This window comes from Hibiscus syriacus, unplaced genomic scaffold, assembly GCF_006381635.1.
Source record: "Hibiscus syriacus cultivar Baekdansim isolate YM2019G1 unplaced genomic scaffold, ASM638163v2 tig00110377_pilon, whole genome shotgun sequence".
Lineage (NCBI taxonomy): Eukaryota > Viridiplantae > Streptophyta > Magnoliopsida > Malvales > Malvaceae > Hibiscus > Hibiscus syriacus.
In genome coordinates, this window is record NW_024062711.1 from 2,759,339 (window position 1) to 2,768,443 (window position 9,105).

Here is a 9,105-nt window from a genome sequence, read left to right on the forward strand (position 1 = left end):
GTTTTTAAATAAAAACGCCACAAAAAAGTAGATATTAATGGCGTTTATAACAAACACCGCAATAGGTGTACTATATAGTGGCATTTTTTTACCAAACGCCGTAATATATTTGAATTGTTATGGCTTTTCTAGACACAAACGTCGCAATATATATGGACATTAGTTGCGTTTATTAAAAAACGCCGTAATAGAGTATAACTATAGCTGCTTTTGGATTACAAACGCCACAATTGGTACTTAAATCCTGCGAGAGCATTTCCTCCCTTAAAATCTCATTCTAAACCTAATTTCATCGAAAACAAATGCTCCTCGTTACCATTCGAATCCATCACCACCTACACCGTCGCTGCCCGATACTCAACTGCTTCTGCTCGTCGTTGCTTGAAGGGTCCTTTCCTGCTGCTGCTTGTCATCACCTACACCGTCGCTGCCCTGCAAAATTTTAACTCTGTTGAAACTCTACTCTTAATTCATCTTCAACCTCAACACCAGGTAATTATTATTTCTATCTCAAAGCTATGTTTTTTTGTTGCTTTATCAAATGGAATTCCACGAGAGCGTAAGCTTGGTCTTAGCTACTTTATTTTAGAATTTGTCTTTGATTTGATCTTATTCGAATGCTACCATGCTAAAATTAGCTCTACGGTTTAAAACGGGACTAAGAATTCGAACAAGAGTTGATAAAGAGAAGAGAAAAAGGGTAATTTATAGGGACCAAATTAGCTTAACCTTCTGCTGCACCAAATTAGCTTTTAACTTGGTCATGTACACTGTAGTAAATAAAAGCTAATCGCCAGATTTGTTTTCTCCGCAGGGACCTCCACTTCTTTTGCGCTATTCAGACTCCATTTGGTAAGTAAGAATACCCACCTTTTCCAATGTGTTATTCCATGGGAATTTCAAAGACAAAAAGTAGTTTCACATGATGGTTTCTTGTTCTTAATGAAGCTGTAGTTATATTTGCTTTTCTGGGGTTGAAATATTTGTTTGCTTCGTTCATGAAGTGCTTGTATAAATGCATGCATGTGTTGTGTCATTTGATGGTTTTGAGTTATTGGAAGAAGAAAAGAGGTTCCTTTTTCTCCACTGTTCAGCTGAATAACTTGTTTTTGTTGAAAAATGATAGCAAAATATTGGTTTTACTAATACTGAGCAAAATGTTGGTTTTACTCATTTACAATAGTCTGCCATAGTTAAATTTGCTGCTTGTTTTTGCTCATGATCAGCTATTGAAAGATATTATTGAGGGGTTTTAGACTTAATTCTTGCTAAGAAGAAAGATTCAAAAGTTGTACACTATGTGTAAATCAAAAGTAGGTAGTTTAATCATCATAGAGAGAATCATTCAGTTCATATACACTTGAACAAATTTCATTTTAAAATGGCATTGTTTGAAGTGTCCGGTATAGGTATTTTGACTCTAAGAAACAAAGTTTATAAGTATATATATATATATATATATATATAAGTTTATAAGTTTATAAGTTGAATTCAAAAACCTTTACTAATCCCATGAATGTTGATAACTTTTGAAATGCCCAATGTTAATATATATATATATATATTAAAAAATAACACATGTTAAATCGCGAAGAGAAGAAAACATTAAAAATTGAAAAAGAAACAGCATCAGCAGAAAACAAAAGAAAACAAATCATATTAAATGGAGCATTCACTGTAGGTAATGAATCAATCAAAAATTAAGGAATTTCAAGTTCAATGTAACCATAAAAACCACACAAGTAGTTTTATTAACCTACACTAGCTGGTAACTTGATCATTTTCTTTAGAGGTCTCTGACGATTATGTGAAGCAAGCGTTAGGGAAGAGATGGAGGGACCACAAGAGCTTTTTAAAGAATAAATACTTCAAGAATGATCTCAGCCTAGAAGAAAAGCTGCAAACAGTTCCACCTGGAATGCTCAGGTACCAATGGGAAGATGCAGTCATATTTTGGAATTCACAAAAAGGACAAGTATGATGTATTTTTCATTAATAATTGTAACGAATTATAAATCATCATTAAAAGTGTTTGTTTGACATTGTAGGACCGAGAGCATGTTGGTGTTGCTAGCAGGCAACAACAAAAGTTTACGCACACGGCTGGATCGAAAAGCTTTGCTTGTATAGCTAATGAGGAGGTATTATAGATTATTGACATTGTTTTTTGTATTCCATGTACATACTAACTCAGAGTAATTATATTATGGTGTATTGTAGGAAAATACATCCGGTTCTAAAGTTAGCCGAATCCAACTATTCGACATGACACATACAAAGAAGGATGACACCCCTATGACTGCTGAAGCTGCATAAATTATGGTACGTTTATTGGGTAAATGTTTTAAATTTACTTGACTTTATTTATATTTGTACCATGACATTTTTTATTTTAATTATTCATTCACCTTATTATTAGGAAAAATTGAGGGAGAAATGGGCGGAGTATCACGCTACTAGTTCGAGTCAAGGTCTTGTTAATGATGATGACATTGAAAACTGAGCTATTAATGACGTTTTGGGTCCTGAAAGATATGGTCGGGTGTGCTGTCAAGGATCATTTGTTACTCTCACCAAATATTTTGGATGCAGTTCATCACAGTACATGTCATCACAGTCTCAATATTCCCAATTAGAAGTTAGTCGTTTAAAACAAAAGTTGGCTGATATGGATCAACAAATGGCTAACATGAAAACAAAAAATGAAGCAAGGGAAGCGACGATAGCATAGAGAGAAGCAACATATCAGCAGAGATGTAAAGAATTTGAAAAACGACTCAATGATATGATGCAGATGATACAGAAAACTCAACCTCAAAATCCACCATCATAGTCTTGTTTATGCTATCAACATTCTGTTAATGTTACTGAACCGTGTTTAACTGAACTTATATTACGTTAATGAAAACTTTTATTTATTATATTGGATTTGATGTTGCTTGTTATTGATATAGAGTTTGATGTTATTGCTGGCGTTTTTGTTGGATAATGGAACATGTTGAAAAAATAGATTTGGGGTAATCAACAATAAATTTTTAATTGTTTAAATAGTGTGTTATTTAGCGGCATTTGTAACAAAAACGTCACAATATATCATACATTTAACGGCGTTTGTTTTAAAAAAACGCTGCAAAATAGTAACACATATTGCGACGTTTATATAAAAAATGCCGCTATATACAAACATTCAGCGGCGTTTGTTTCTAAGAAACGCCGCTATATACAAGACCTTTAGCGGTGTTTGTATCCTAAAAACGCCGCTATATACCAGACCTATCGTGACATTTTCATAAAAAACGCCACTAAATATCAAAACATATTGCGGCATTTTTAAGACAAACGCCGCTATATATCGTTACCTATTGCGGCATTTTTTGTTAACAAACGCCGTGAACTTTAGCAGCGCTATTTTCAGCGGCACTTTTTGCGGCGTTTGTTATAACGCCGCATTTGTTTTTTGCGGTGCTTAAAAACGCCGCAAAAAAATACCACATTTGTTTTTTGCAGCGTTTCAAAACGCCGCTATAGGTAAAATAAACCATATTCGAACCAAAAGGGAACTGGACAACAAGGTATCGATTCGATTGAAGGCAACCAATAATTCCGTCTCCTGATCAACATCTCCAATATAATATTGAAACAAGGAAGTGGCTTTCTTCGATTGCACTTGACACAATGAATTACACCGCGTAAGATTTAAAACTGAAAAGATTTTGAATGTAATTCATGTTTGTCGAGATGACCAAACACATAGGCAGCCAATTCACTATCTTTTGCATATACAAGAAAAACAAATATATAAAATCCTTAAGAATTCAATTACGCCTATAATCCTTGATTGCTTTGGATATATTAAATTGGGTAACTACAATGGGTTCATGCCCTGATATTTATTTTTATTTGGATCTGACATGTGTCGAGCCAACCAAGGGTTGCCCAACCTTGAATAAAAGAGTTATCGGAGTCCACTGTCCACGACCACTAGCATGTCAACCCGTTAGTAGCCAAGGGTAGGTAAAACGATCGAAGGGTGATAGCAAACTCCATCCATAGCCGGCAGTGATGAGTACGACCCAAAACCAATCGACCAGGTGTATCCACGAAAGGTTTTGAACATCGATCGACCAAGAATAGCAACCACGGAGGTCGCGAAAGGCTGTGAGGGTGACAGGGTTATCAGATTTCCTTATCGAGAACACAATCCGATGATGACGATGACAAGGGAGGGGAGCAACGATTCTTTGGTCTGCCCGATGTCTTGGTTCGACTAACGGCGGCGAGGGATGGTGCAATGGCAGTGAACAATGAGATAAGTAAGCGACGACTGATAGGGTTTGGCGAAAAATAAAAGGAAAAAAACTGAAGATAGCGTCGTGCAGTTAAAACAGGAAAGGAATTAGAATTTGTTTCAATTAGAAATTGGTTAAACCAAAGAGTTTGTACCCAAACTTTATAAAGTTTACAACAACAACTGCAACTTTCATTATCCTTTCAGTTTGATTTCTAATAATAAATTAGGGATTTGGGTCAAAATTCCTAAATTTTAGGGTTTTTGATTTGGGGTTATTTCGGGGTGTTACAGGTGAGGATCGAGGGTTTGGCATCCAAATGGGACACCAACATCAAGGACAATTTGAGTACCCTTTCCCTTAGAGTTGAAACTATGAATATAGTGAACCATAGAATGATCACCTTAGGTAGAGCCATATCGAACCTTTGTCCGTTAGTAGGTATCAAAATAAATGTTCAAATAGGAGGAATGACTCTGAACCTTTACATTCTTCTTTGAATTTATAGAATAAACTTCTTTATGAATAAAAAACATGTGAACTAGATACCATGCGGTTAAGATTATATTTTTGAAATTAAAGCATGTCGGGTAGAAGGCATGTCCAGGTAGGATTACTATTTAATAAAACATGTTGGGTAGATACCATGATGGGATAGGTGCTATATTCATATATAAATAACATTTTTATCTTTGTCGATTATCTTACCCGTACTATCTTCTTATTTTTTTGTGTTAATTTTCTCATTTTTTACATTGCATCATCATGACATAATGCAAATGTGTTGATCCACAAGTGACTATCTAAGTGAATATTTTCATAAGGGGAGAAAAAGTTTTCAATCAAGTAACCGCATACACAAACATGCACTAATGGCTAAGGAGAGCATAGAGAACGAGGATGAAGCTCGCTTGAAGATAATACATCAAAATTGACTGAGAGAACAACATCAAAGACTTGAAAGGTGATCTCTAGATTCGAGAAGTAATGTAGTGGCAAAATCTTACCTACGACCGTTCCACCTTTAATCATCAAGAAATGATGCATGACTCCAGCACCGCAGGGGAATTAATCGAGATGGGTCATAGAGCATTTGAGGGGCATAGTTTTTGAGGATAAAGCTTTGAAACGAAGCATAGACCCACTTTAAACCCAACGTCCAAGAAAAACATGTATGTAAAATGGACTGGCTTGTAATTGTGAAGACTTTTATCTCCAATGAAAACTATTCTATGATATTCATCATTGAGATCAACACTTTTTGCATTTACAATTGTATTTGCATCTTTGCATTTTTCATTGCATTTATTTAAGAATCATTGCATGCATCATCCATGAAAACATGGAATTAATTCGTGGAGGATTCGATGACAATGGTCCTAATCACGTGACATGACATTAAAAATGGAAACATGATTTGAGCAACTGAAGAAAGAAGTGCAAGAGAATTTGTAGAGAATGCAAGCATACTATGAAGACTAATTAGAACAATATCAAATACCACTATGGATTCCATCTTGTAAACCCAAGCCAACATGGTTGACCAAATTGTGGAAAAATTAACTAGGCTCAACCAGAAAAAAGGCAAAGAAAATGTTTCCTCAAATGTAGGGGACCCTTGAGTGTGTAGTGCCACATTTTTCTCCACAGTTAATCAACCCGAGAGGCTTCAAATCCACTAAGCAAGCTTATCGACTCCTAAGACTCAAATAATCATGACAAATACTCAGTGTAGCCTCACTGATTATAGTATTCCTAATTCTGATCAAATAAAGAAAGGTGAGAATGAGATCCTAGAGAACTTGAAGAGCTGGTGCAAAGAGTATCTCAAAGGAATGAGAGGACAAAGCTCCCAAGATGAAATGGATGAAAGAGAGTTAGTTTTGGTTCTTGGCTGGTATTCTCGCTCAAATTTAAAATTCAAGATTTTGAAAAATACAGTGAAACTAGTTGCTCTAAGACTCATCTCATGATGTTTATTCTAAGACTCATGCTTTTTTAGGTCAATACAAACACATGACATATATGACCCCTGGTCGAACAACATTGCAAAATATGGAGGTGAAGCGTAACGAGAGTTTCCAACATTATGCACATTTATGGAGAGATGTTGCATCTCAAGTCCATCCCCTAATGACTGAAAGAGAGTCTATCATTATGTTCATCGATACATTAAAATTTCCCTATATAAGCCATATGCTAATGGTTGCCACAAAGAAATTCTCTGACATTGTCATATGTGGAAAGATGATTGAAAGAGCTATAAAAAATGTTAAGCTAAGGAGAGCATGTAGTATTAACACTAAGAAAGAAATTGAGATCAATATGGTGGGATAATATTTAGTTAGTCAGGGGACTAGGCCTCATAAGGCGATCGAAAAAATACTACCATTGATAATTCAAATTACCTATGAGGAATTGCTTTCGAAACTTGTTAAGAAGAACGTTGTGAATCTAGTCTAATCCGAGCCAAAATAGTCGTCATATCTTGAGGGTACGATATTGATGCCATATGCTGCTACCACTTAGGAAGCTTAGGGCACACCACTGAGAACTATGGGGCATTAAAGCGTAAGGTCCAAAATTTGATCAATTTAGGGGCATGTACATTTAATGACTAGTAGGGCATCCATATGTGAATTGATAATGAGTCATTGAATCTACCATGAAGCTTTGTTGTACTTGCATGAAAAATTATATCATCTTGTCTGAGTTTTTTTTTCTGTCATTTTCCTCTATTTACAAGTTTGTAAGTTACTAGCCATTTGAAACAAGTTTTAACCTTAAAGTTCTTTAAATATCAGTTGAATTAAATATTCTCTTGAGAATCAAAGCTATAACCTCTTTGGCAAGGGATAAGATCAAACCCTTATAAAATAATAACCCTTGATCCTACTTCATAAGATACACTAAAATATCACACCATTCTTTTGTAAAGATCAAGATAGACTTCTCCTCCCACAAAGAGACGATCAAAGGACTTGGCATTCAAGTATGTAAAAGAGCGGACAAAATAAGGCATCTCTTGTGTATGATATTGCAAAGCTGATTAGATTATGTTTCTATTAAGGACATTCGATGATGATCATAATCTTCACAGATGAAATAATGGAGTAAATGAATTTAGTTTATGTTAGTTTCTTGGGAATTAAAATCTAAAGATGAGATTTTTTTTACCTTCAATGGCACCCTGAATATAACAAGTTCTTCTTAATGGGCTTAAGAAATTGAATCCCTATACCCAGAAAATTAATAAAATATTATTATAAGGTATGTGTAATAAAGTTGAGCTATTCCACTAAAACAATTGATTATAGAGGTAACTCAAAAGCCCTGGCTTTTTTGAATATATTACATTCAAACCATGACATTGATCGAACACTTGATAATTCAGTGTTTTCTCCACTGTAGTTGTCAAGTCAAAGACTTTGTGATGACATTAATCATTCAGTTAAGCCAAATAAGGTCAAATGAGACCAACATTAATTAAATATAATTTGGCAAAGTTTGAGGTTTGAATGAAAAAGGAGTTTCATTGAACATGGACTAAAGCAGTTAAGAAACACCTACTATAGTCAACTTCACATAGACACTCAAGAATTCTATCTTTAGATTGCTATTTCTGTACTACCTCTTCTAAAGGAGTCTATGAAGCTTGAACAAATGGAAGATTTCAAAGAACAGAAACATAAATGTTCTAAATGGTTTAGTAGTTGAGTATGCTAGTTGTATCATTTTGTATGCATCCCATTGAAATGCCAAACTGAGAAAGAGGGGCATGTCAAAATGTTCACATAGATAGAGAAGAGAGAGACAACTTGATTACATAAACCATAGAAAATTTAGGAAGATAACCTAAAATTAACTCGCTTAATTGACACTTGTCAAAGAGATATAATTTTGAAAGATCAAAAGAGCAGTTGATTCTTTGATATCCAATGAACTCCTGTTTTATAATTTGTTTCAATTGTGAATCCAAAGTAATGGGCATCATTTTTCAAAACATTTTCATCAAAAATTTTCACCTTTTGAAAATTAAAGAGGAGGAAAAACATATTCAAACAAGATAATCTCTTAGAGTAGATCTTAGAAATTGGTAAATGTCTCTCATACATAGAAGCTTATAGCCAAAGTTAGGGTAAGAAAAGATGCAATTTTGGGGGCAAGAAGAAAAGTTGACACAAGTCAAGAATTGAAAAGGTACACTCTTTTGTGATAAAGAATAAAGGCAACCAAACTGAGAAGAAAATAAAGACTGCTTGTGCAACCTTTCCTGACCATTTAATAGGAAAACATGAATTGCACATAGACCTAATGTTACATGAATTTTCATCTTTTCATTAAACATTCATCATTGTATACAATATAATAATTTTTTATTTCCCTCTCACGATGATGCCTTTAAAATTTCTCTTGAAATTTTGTTTTATGTAAGACTATTTTCTCATCTCATGATGAAAATTTTGAAAGCTCATTTTCAAAAAAGCTTAAAACATCAGATGAATTTCATCCTGACAACCATAAAACAGTCAAGATAGTTGCATTCATACATACATATATTTTTTAAATCTTTCAGAAAAAATTATGACAACTGGGTCTCTTCATCAAGAAGGAGTAATGCATGTCGTCTTTGTCGAGCAAGTTACCTAAAAGAGACCAGATCTTTTCAGCACGAATGAGCAACGACATTTTCTTAGTCAAGTTTTCTCCAGGCAACCCGACTTCCTCAAAGTGAATGAACAATGTTGTCTTCAAATGCAGTTACCCAAATATGACTAGATGTTCTCATCATGTAGGAACAATGTCATCCACTGAT